The following is an 11,870-nucleotide window of genomic DNA, read 5'->3' on the forward strand; positions in this document are numbered from 1 at the left end:
TTATATTCAGATTATAGTACTTCATTTAGATATTGAGATACGCTTTGGAGATCGGTAGTTTGTATATTAATAAATAATTGTTAATAATTGTAAATTAACCCCGATAAATAATTTTATAAATAACATAATATAAAATTAACAATATGAATATACAATTGATTGACAGTGTATTAAATTCTAAAATTTTTCCCTTATACATATGAAAAATTTGATTTTCCATCATAAATCTTTATTTTTGAAAAATTAACGATTGACTACATTTTTCAAAATCCCAGGAGATTTAATTCTTTAATAACTATTATACAAGTATCAAATATTTTCTAAAATTCAATCGCAGAAATTGTATTTAATTTTCAAATTTTAATAACACACTCCCATAAGAAATTGAAAATCTGGTCTGTCAAGTTTCTCTCTATGGTTTCATGTATATCTACATTTCTGAGAAATAAATAATTAGGTACAAGATCCTTCGCAATCCTGAAAGCCTCAAATCCTATACAAATTAAAAGTTATATGCAACTGTAACGCTATAATAAACCCCTAATAAAAGCTCACGGTAACTACTATACTTTGGATTATTCTTCGAAGTGCAGTGAGATAAATATTACGACTGCGAAACCCTGTGCACATGAAAATTCGCTATTTGTTGACAGTCACGAGAGAAATAAAGGAGACAAACCTCTCTGGCGTCGACTGAACGACATCTCGTCGAAACGAAGGAAGACAGAGGATGTATAGCTGGTGTAATTATGCGAGTCAACGTACTATGCTTGATTACACGAAACAAGTTTTGAATGTTTTTTGCGAAACTAATAAAACGTTACGCCTGTACTCGGGATGTGGAATACGTTGTCCATGCGTGTGTACGAGTCTAGCGACCATAATGTAATTGGACTTTATGAAAGGCAACAGTCATTAACCGCTTTTAACAGTATTAATGTCCCTCGCATGAAACGTTTCATTTTCCCCGTATAAAATTCCCATAAGCATTGAAAAAGGTCAAGTTTAATTACAATTTAATTCCCTCGATGAATTACGAATATAACATAACACTTTTTCATGCTAACGAGGTAATGTCAGTGGATGACTTGATGACACGGGTTGATAGCTCTTTAATCGATCAAAAAATTCCTACGTTTTTATAATAACCGAATATAAATGTTAAATATATATTTCATATCGTGGACCAGCTCAATGGGATAAGTATAATGTCGAAATATTATGGGGAAAGGTTAGTGGTATTTTCGTAGCTGAATTATAGCAAAGACCTTTTTAGATCTAGTCTTATTAATGGATCACTTGTAGAGCGATTAAATATGTTGGCTACTGATTTATATTAAAATTCTATAAAAATTTATTTATTAAAAATTTATTATTATACGAAGTTGACCTCAGGTATTTAACTAATTTCATTCGAGTCAATACACGTGGATCAATGTACAATACGTGAATGAATGTCGAAATTTATTTAAATATAATCAGCATGACAGCTCATTTGTCTTTTTTGGTATTTAAGTATTGTATAATAACGTAATGGTAATTTTGGTATTTAATTGTGCAGTAATTACTGATGTTTTTTGTTTTGTATCTATAGCTGTTCTTTAGTTTAATTAAGTTACATATATAGGTACATATATGAGTGGAATTTAATTAAAGAATAATTGAAATAATAAATAGTAAGTATATTTATATTTTAATTCAGTTTTAATGTAACAGTTAGTAGAGGGACATTAATCTTTTAATAATTTGGTGTATTTAGAAAATTATTTCATTTTTAAATGGATGTTCTATGACAACAAAAAAAAGAAATATCTAGAGATGTATTGAAACTTGTTATTTATAGTTCAGTTAAGTTACATATATAGGTACACACATGAGTGGAATTTAATTAAAAAGTAATTGAAATAATAAATAGTAAGTATATTTATATTTTAATTCAGTTTTTAATGTAACAATTAATCTTTTAATAATATGGTGTGTTTAAAAAATTATTCTATTTTTAAATGAATACTCTATAGTAACAAGGAAAAAGAAATACCTAGAGATGTTTTAAAATCTGTTATTAATAGTGATTTCACCTAATCTCAATTCCAAAAAGACCCACGCTCTATGTCATATCTTATCACCTCAACATCCCACCAAATATTTGAATATTTCTATTCTGATATATAAAACCCACTCACTAAACAGGAAATAATAAAAAATAGGAAGATATTCAAAAATATATTGAAAACAGTTTTATAATAATTCCTTCTAATTTAAAGTATAAAGAATTCCATGGGGTATCTAAGTATTTATATTCCCAGATAGAAAACCTATTAATTAATCTTAAATTAGGAAATTCCAAGAAGATATTAATAAATATATTGAAATTAATTTTGTGTATTAAAATTCAATTAGTCAGATGTGTGGAAATCAATTTTTGACATTGTTCTTAATGTAATAGTTAAATAAATTTCACTGTACACTCAGACATACATATCTCTATACAAAAGATCTGTTCATTAAAATTGAAATAAAAGCAGAAAAGAAAAAGGAAAGGAAAAAAAAGAAATATCAATTTTTAACAATGATTCCTCTCAATCTAAAACCATGAAATAAAAATTTCACTAAATATTCGAATATTCGCATCTGCACATATTAGACCTATGAATTAAATGATTTAAAAAATAATTTAAATATTAGGAAACATATTAAAATTAATTTTCAACAACTATTCCTCTCATCTCTACATATAAGACCTATCAATTAAATATTTTAAGAAATAATTTAAAGCCAACAAATATTAGAAAACATAATAAAATTAATTTGCAACAACTGTTCCTCTCATCTCCGCATATAAGACCCATCAATTAAATGCTTTAAAAAATAATTTAAAGCAAACAAATATTAGAAAATATATTAAAATTAATTTTTAACAACTATTATTGTCATCTCCACATATAAGACCTGTCAATTAAATGATAAAAAAAAATAATAAAAAACGAACAAATATTAGAAAATCTATTAAAATTAATTTTTAGCAACTATTCCTCTCATCTCCACGTATAAGACCTGTCAATTAAGCGATAAAAAAAAATAATGAAAAACGAACAAATATTAGAAAACATATTAAAATCAATTTTCACCAACTATTGTTCTTATCTTCATATATAAGACTTATCAATTAAATGATTCAAAAAATAATTTAAAGCGAACAAATAGAAAACATATTAAAATCAATATTCAACATTTCCACCCACTCTAAAACCCCCGAATTATAATCCAAATTATAATAAAATCCCCCTAAAATCTCCGAATAAATATCAGAAAACATTAAAATCAATATTTAACATTTCCACCCACTTTAAAATCCCCAAATTTCCACGTTCTGCGTCACATCTCATCCCCTTTAGTACTCCAGCAAACCCACAAAAGTGGCCTAAAAAAAAAAAAAAGAAAAGGAAAAAAGAACCGAAATCACAACCACTGGAAGCCAACAATATATACGCCCCGTTTGTCCCATTTAGACGAATTTCCACGGCAGCTGATCTTTTCCCTGACGTCCTATGGGGTCCAGGGAAACCTCCAGCTGAGAGGCAAAGCATTACGCTCGTGCCACTCCTCTGTCTCCCTCTCTCTCCCATCCGTCCCCGCCATCCTTCTCGCTCGTGCGTCATGTCTGCGCTTCTTCCTACGAGATATCCTTGCCCGTTGTTCTCGTTTTTTGGCTTTTCTCCTCGCGACCGTCTCGTCGCTAGCAGACGACTTGGCGCGCGCCACTTTATGCCCTCGAGAAGCTATACGGGTTTTCCGAAACTCTCTCGAGTCTCTCCCGTCTCCTCTCCCGCCTCCCTGTGACGCGGTGGAGACGAACGACCGGTCGTTTGCTTAGCATAATGTTATAATTTCATCCCGGGGACGCGAGAACGACCGGTGTAAATTTTTCGATCGTTTTATTCGTCCCATTATCGGCCTGGATGTCAAGATCAGATAATCTGCGCGTGCAAGATGGCCGGGACGCGTGCCAAGACTTTATTCGAGGCAATCTATCTGCTGCGCCGCTTTTGTCGCCTATTCCCTTCCGAGCACTTCTTAATTGGTCTTTGATGTCGCCTTTTTCCTCCGCCATTGTTTTCGCGTACTGGACTATGGCCGGGCTTTAGGTACAGTCATGTTCTTTGGGACCCGAGGTAATTTAGATTTCGGGATACACACAGGGAGACTTAGAAAATAATGGAAGATGTTTCCTTATAATAGATTGGGATTAGTAGAGAATACTCTAAGTGATTTTTCATTGTGTGCTGAAAGAATTTTGGTGCATTTTGTAGGTTATGTTCGTTATTCCATAAGGGTTATGAAGGAATTGTGGGAAGTCTAATAATTTAGAGATTTGTGAAATGATACGAATACTCTATATTTCTTATAGAGTATTAGAATTATATCCAGAAAAAATCCTGATCACTGTTGTATATTATGTTCTTTATTATAAAGTATAGTAAAGTAATTTTAGAAACTTAGGTAATTTTTGTAATAAATTTTAGTTGTGTACAAACAATTTTGATTGATGTAAGTTATGTTCTTTATTGCAGGGTGTTGAAAATATTTGTCTTGTTTTGGATGAAAGAATTCTTTGTTCTGAGAATGATAGAATAACTATCTTGTCCTTGGATATTTTGTTTTAGAATGTATGGTAACGTTTGAACAAGACATATTTTATGTTGCATGGTTGTGGAAATGTGTAGACATATGTGTATACACATGTAAAAATGTAGTGGAAGTAAAAGTTTATCTGTGCATTGATTATTTCAATAGAGGTAGATGATTTCTAATTCACAACACGTTGGTGTTAACATGTTTCATTCATACTTCAAGGTTTTTCTAATGAAGATACTTGTACATGAATTATACAATCTGGTATAGAAGTATTTGAAACAATGTTATCTGGACTTCAAAGTAGCCAATGAAAATATATATATACTTAATATATAATTTTAGTATGGGTTTCAATATCTTCAAAAATATTTATTATGTACAATTAACGTATATTTTCATAAGAAAATATATTAATATATCCATATGTTAGATAAAATTTTCATACAGCAATATTAAATGTTTAGTTTAATGTAGATGTTAACTGTCTTACATTACCTGTTATCAGTATTAATTTTCTGTAATAAAATTTATAAATATTGATATTTGTCATAATTAATTTTAGTGGTAAGGTTAATAGGTAGCACTTGTATTTAAGATTTCAACAGGATTTATGTGAGTATCACGTAGGAACAGTAACATTGTACCGTTACTGCTACTTAACAGCTATAAAATTAATGGGTATATTAAAACAATACTTACACAGTACATAATGTGCAACAATAGCATTCTTGTTAAAGCTGTCGAAGCGCCGTTACAAGATACCACGAACAACCGTCCTCACGGCATGACATAATTGGATAACTTAAACATACCGTATTTAACTTCCTCAATCATTTCCAACTATTTAATATACACTGAATAGAACCCAATAAGTTAGCAAAAAAGTATCCGTACACATGACCAGTTAATTCTGTATTTGGTTGCGTGAAAATACGTCAGAAATCAGCTGATCCGCGTTCGCGATAGTGTCGCACGCGCACAGCGCCACGGCCGCAGCCGCGGCTACGATACGAACTACTTTCCACCTCCTACGTTCGCTAAGCAGGGATTCCTTCGTGCAGTCCAGTTCCGATGTTCCTGCGCGACGGTACGAAACGATCGAGGTGCTCCGGTGTACGAGTCGTGTTCGAACCGTGTTTTAACCGTTTTCTTCGCGCGTGAAACGAGTGTCGCGGTACGAAACGTCAGTGGGAAAAGTGCGTGCAGCCAACGACGCTCGGTGGAAAGCAGTGCGTGCAGACGAACCGAGAAAAACCGGTAACGTATCCCACGCGCGTACGACCAAGTCCGCGCGAGTCCGTTGAAATTGAAACGGTGACAATCGGGTTCACGGTATCGCGTTCGCGTTTCCCGTGTACACTTCGAAACACCGTTGTCCCTATCTGTGTGAACGGCCAGTTACAGATACCAAAGCGTAGATTAGACAGATTAGATTTCATGTGGGTGCCGGTGTACGGCGATCGACGAGCCCCGTTGTTTACGCAGCCGATCAGTGCAGGACAAAGACGGGGAAAGGGAGAACGAGAGAGAAGCGTGCTGGACGGACAAAAGGAGTCGAACGCGTGTGTGTGCGTGTATCGGTGCGTGGCTGAGCCTGTGAGTGTACGTCTCTTTTGACGCGAAGATGCTCACGATAGCCTCGTGAGGCGAGCTACCGCGCGACAAACTCGATTTTTAAACGAATATTCCGGGCTCGCGTAACGTTCGCTCGTCGATATCAAAATTAAGTTCGTTCGAGGTGATCTCTACTGGAGGTATTCGGCGCGTGGACACAGAGAGGAAGTATTGTTGTGACGCGTTACGTGACACTGTTTTTCGTGCTGTTTGAATCGCGGAACGGTGAGGTTCTAGGTATTCGATATTGTTATTCGACGACTAGCTTTTCGTGGTTTACGTTCGAACGTAAACTGCGGAGCGACGAGGAGGGGGAAAGCGAAAGCGAGCGTGCAAGAGAGAGACAGGAGTTGGCATGGTTTTGTCTATAGGATTCTCGATAGTTTTTGTCAGGGCTTTGAACGACTGTGCCAGTACTCGGTTGCCTAACGAGGCTTTCTTGTGTACATTGTTTCAATACGATTGCATACCTTTCGTGACGTTGTAGCTGACTTCTTTGAATTGTTACCCTGTATTTATAGCACATCTCTTTTTCTATTTAAAAACCATTTACTTGGAAAATTATGTTGCTTTATGCTTCGACTGTTCCTTCGTGATCCGGGAAAGGGTGTGGTTAGGTATCTCGAGGATTTAAATTCAAAATTTTATGTAAAATGTTTTGAATTCCTTGTCAGTTTATTTATGTAATTGTGTTTTTATCTGCGTTTTTATCGCCGACACGTCGAAGTGCGGTAACGTTGAGTATTTGATCAAAGAAGGTAGTACGTTCTAGTTTAGTGTCTCCTTATGAGTATTTTTTTGTTATCATTTCTTTCAACGTCATTCTCGATAACGTGGTTTCGAAATAGATTGGAATAATTTTTAATGTTAATAAGAAAGTTGTTTTTGTCAGAAAAGAAATATTAAATATATCGTAAAGTCTTCAAAATTCTTCAAAATTGAGATTTAAATATGGAAGCCAGAATTTAAATTAAATAATTTTTAATTAGCATTTTATGCAAAATTTGTGCAAATACCTTTACAATAACAGTTTAAATTATTTTCTTTTAAGTATGATACGAAATAATTTCTTGTTAATAAATTTTCGAAATTATTATAATAATAGTACGAAATTATTTTTGTAGGCTTTGAAGGAAATATTTTATTTTGATCATTAAAATTTTCATTTCACTGCAATCATGTTTACACGAGGGTAGTATACATGACATCAGATGAGTCACAATCCTGGACCAAAATTGTGAGTCGAAAACAATTTTTTCGTCCAATCAAGCCCCGTGTTTAGCGAACTAAAAACTAACAAATATTTATTGTTTCCAATAGATAAAACAAAAATTGCGTTCGCAACTAAATTTAAAAATATTTTATTTCACGCTTCAAATTTTCCATTCCTTTTGAATGTAAAAGTAAATACAAACATTCTGTTTTTTTATGTATTTGAAGTGAAAAATTAATTATTTTATATTTTTCGCGTATGAAAATTCATTTCATGATTAATTAATTATGACTCATAATTCTCAATTCTGAATGGAAACCTCTAGTTGCTCAAAATACATAATTCATAAGTTACCAGCAAGTACAAGTTTAAATTATTAATACCTATCTATGTTAACATATTCATTATATTTAATTTTATTCACAATTATAATTATTAATATTAATTAAGATTATTTGAAACAGGGTTAAAATCAGAGCAATTCGAAATACAGGTGGCACAATTAAAAATATAAAGTTTCCTGTAATTCAAAATTCATAATTTTCTATTTCAATTCACGATTCCATATTTACAATCCAAAATTTTGAGAAGAATTCAGAATTCTTTTGTTCAATCCAATATTCGATATTTCCAATCTAAAATTCAAAATTTTCTATTTTAATTCATGATTCCATATTTACAATCCAAAATTCTGAATTCAAAATTCCTAATTTCAATCTAATATTCGACATTTCCAATCCAAAATTCAAAATTTTGTACTTTAATTCATGATACCATATCTACAATTAAAAATTCCTCGACTCTATCCAATATTCGACACTTGCAATCCAAAATTAAAAATTTTCTATTTGAATTCACAATTCCATATCTCCAATCCAAAATTACAAGTTCAAAATTCCTTAATTTTATCCAATATTCAACATTTCCAATCCAAAATTAAAAATTGTTTACTTCAATTCATCATTCGATATTTCCAATCCAAAATACAACATTGTTTAAATTTCAATTCATGATTCTATATCATGTTCCAAAATTCCTAATTCAAAATTTCTTATATCGTCCTAACCTTCATTACTCGCACCCCAAAATAAAAAATTTGTTCTCTACGTCTATCCTCCAAAAATCCAGCATCGACAGTTGAAAATGAAATATTTAAAGGCGCACGTAACGCTCAATAAATAACAAAAGAAAGAAAAAAAGAAAAAATTAGCAAGACAAAGCGGGGCCTAATCTGGACCCGCAGTGGCGTGGAATCACCCCGCATCGAAACGGCATCGAACGCGTAACTCTCTCGCGGCATCGATAGCCGGACGATTTAGCGGGCAGGCGGAGAATTGCGCGGCGGTGCACGAGTCACGTATACCGCAAAGAAACCTTGACTTTTTTGCCCGGGCGATCTTTCCAGCAGCGGATCTGGCCGGCCATATTTTCTGTCCGGAGCCGTTCGTGTCGTACCGCGTATGAAAGTGAAAACCAGTTATTCTCTATCGTTTCGTCCCCTTCCCGTATTTGGTCACCGAATAAGATCGTCTTGGCGCGCTTGTTTTAGGGGCTCGATCGATTTTTACCGTCCAGCTGGCGATTTCTTGCTCGCGGCCGGAATCTTGTCCCGATCGATCGATCGATCGGTCGTTAACGATTTTACACGCGCATGTGTTACTTGTTGCGTTGATTTCATTGTCCGCCGGTGGGGTAATTTGTTACCGCGAAAAACCCACGGCGAATAATTATCTTCTCCTTAATTGTTTTCCTTTACGGCTTGCGACGTTGCTCTTATTTCCTGTCGTCTCTCGATCCCTCTCGAGATTATTCCCTGTTGCGTGGATGCTTCTTTGTGGTAGATTAACGATGCAGATTTGGAACAATAACGACGTTAAGAAGCTAGAATCGGAGTCGGAATTATTTATGCGGGAAATTATGCCGGGCTGTGGTAACGATGGAACTGGTGGCGCTGCGGTAGTACTGTTAGCAATAATGGCGCTGGTCGTTAAGATGGCGCAAAAGGATAACGTTGAACGGTATTGTCGTTATTACTGTTATTGAGATCGAGTTCGTGGTTTATTCAAGTTTTAATCGCACGTGCGTATAAACGTATCGATAATCCTCGATTTTTATAAGCGTTTATATCGATCCTGGCTAATTAATTTTCCTTTTTATTTTATTTTTATTAAACTCCTATCAAATGAAATTCTATTTTTACCCAACCTTTTTTCTTTCTCGAGTTACATTTTAGATATCGATGAAAATCGTCGAGTTCTCGGAAATTTCGACTTGGAAGATCTTTTTGTGCCTTTTTATGCCAGCGTGAAGGTATTTGCGCAGTCGAAAATTTTGTGAAAGGAACGAAACGACGAACCCCGAACATCCGCTTTCGTTTCGATACAAGAAAGCCTTTTGCTGCGGGTATCCGGACAAATGAACTGGTTCCTGTAGGAACAGGGACGAGTTTATCGCTGTGTGGAACAGATAAAAGGGGTATCGTGCTCGCGCAACCTCTCGCACCTGTTTTGCGCCGTGAATGATTAGGCTTTGGCGAAAGGAAACATTTCGTGGATGGCGTTCGAGGCGTGTCTGTTCGTTTTGTTGTTACACGTGTGCTCCAGCCATTTCTCCGTTGAATTGGGACATACTTAGCCTCCTTCGACGCGCAATTTATCATTCTTGCAAGCCATTGTAGACTAGAATATCCTCCATGCTTTCGTCATTTAATCTACTTCTTTCTCCCATTTTTATTCTTTTATTACCCTTTTCGAAAATTTCGAAATACACGAATCCATTACGCGTATTTTTAACTAGTTAAAAAAGTATTAACTTAATTTTATTTTAATTTAGATATCTTCTGCTCGAGCAGGTATATAGAAGAGATTGTGATAGAATTTTAGGGTCTTTTAATGCGTTTGGCTTCGAAATATTTATTTTTGAAATGTCGATTGTCATTTTGTTGACACTGCAATGCAGAACACGATTGTGAATACAGTGGCTACCGATAAAGTGCATTTTCGATACTGCGTTCTTGCTGAATTAAATTATGCTAACTGGCTGAAACCTAATCCTTTTTAGTTTTGTAATTTATATTGAAATATATATTGTATTTAGATAAAGTGCAAGCAAAGATGGTGGAAGAAGTCATTGATATCAGTAGAGAATAATTAAATTATTTTCTTAATTTTATTTTGCGAGTGATAGTATTTATTATATTAAAATGAGACAAGTTATTGTTAATTATAGCAAATTTTAATATTTTATTGTTATTTATAAATTCGATTTAAAATTGAAGTTATTTTAGGCTATAAGTTTTTGAATTATTTGCAAATTGAAGTATCATTTGCACAATATTTATTTTCCCTATTTATGTCAATACTTATAAAAGGTGGAAGAAATAATTTATATTAATATAAAATATATAAGTATGTATGAGTCTATTATTTTTTTTTTAAATGAGATATTTTTGCGTGAAAAGGGATGCTTGCTTTAAAATGTGAATCGTTTTGCTCCTTTCTAGTTCTAATAATACGTGTTTCGATCGAGGATCTTGTTTTGACGTTTCTCGCTAGGCGGCTTGATTTTATTATGTTCTAATTCGAATTTCCACTCTCGTTTGATTTTTATTTAAATAGTTCGACGTTGTGCCATCCAGCTCGGAAATAGACAGCTCCGTTTCGCGTTGCAAAGTATCGTTGATCCATTTCGAGAGTCGAGTTACCGGTGTGCCTCATCGAACGCGCGTGATTAAGCTCAGGGAGAATTTGATTACAGGATACGATAATTAAGATAAATTCGCAGGAGGTTTTTCCATTTGTCCAGGAAGGAAAGGAAAATTGTCGGTTATTATCTATGTACGTGCACGGAATGATGAAATTCGTTCTCCATTTTTCTCCCTTCCTTATACACTGCCATCTTTCTTTTCATGCCTCATTATTGACTGTCTTTTGAATTTGTTTTTAGCTTCGCAGGCGATGGTGTTAGGTTGTATTTAAATTAAGATGTGTAGGATAAATTTAATTGGCATGTAGGAGTGAGAGAATTTCGAAAATAATTGGAATAATTAAGTTAATCGATAATATGGTGATCGTATAAATTTATAGTACTCGAAACAAATTAATAATAATTGAATAATCGAAATGAATCGAATAATTAGGTTGCATAAATTGGTATTTTAGTCTGGCTTTTTAATGTTTTTTATAAATTTTGTTTAATTAGTTTTTACATAGCCTTTTAGAATGTAATATTTTTATAACATTTTGTTGTATATTTATTTATTTTTGTATTTTGTTTATTACGTATTACTAATTATATATTCATTGCCATTATATATTGTATATATAATATAGCACTTTTATTATATATTTTTCAAGCTTTTCAATTTTTTTATAAATGTTATTTAATTAGTTATTTTTATTTTATTATA

At 33.4% G+C, this 11,870-nt stretch overlaps 1 protein-coding gene across 3 annotated transcripts in view; it reads left to right on the forward strand.

Moving 5' to 3' along the window:
* Positions 1-11,870, forward strand: part of raskol (Ras GTPase-activating protein raskol) — a 469,413-nt gene that overhangs the window by 113,011 nt on the left and 344,532 nt on the right. Inside the window, exon 1 of one of the 3 annotated variants that reach the window (XM_017910187.1) lies at positions 5,712-5,892. The exons of the other annotated variants lie outside the window; for them this stretch is intronic. The gene's annotated coding sequence lies outside the window, so the exon portion shown is untranslated. Of the gene's footprint in view, positions 1-5,711; positions 5,893-11,870 lie in introns of those variants that run through there. 3 annotated transcript variants of the gene reach the window in all.

This window comes from Eufriesea mexicana, unplaced genomic scaffold (assembly GCF_001483705.2).
Source record: "Eufriesea mexicana isolate 0111107269 unplaced genomic scaffold, ASM148370v2 scaffold70, whole genome shotgun sequence".
Classification (NCBI taxonomy): Eukaryota; Metazoa; Arthropoda; class Insecta; order Hymenoptera; family Apidae; genus Eufriesea; species Eufriesea mexicana.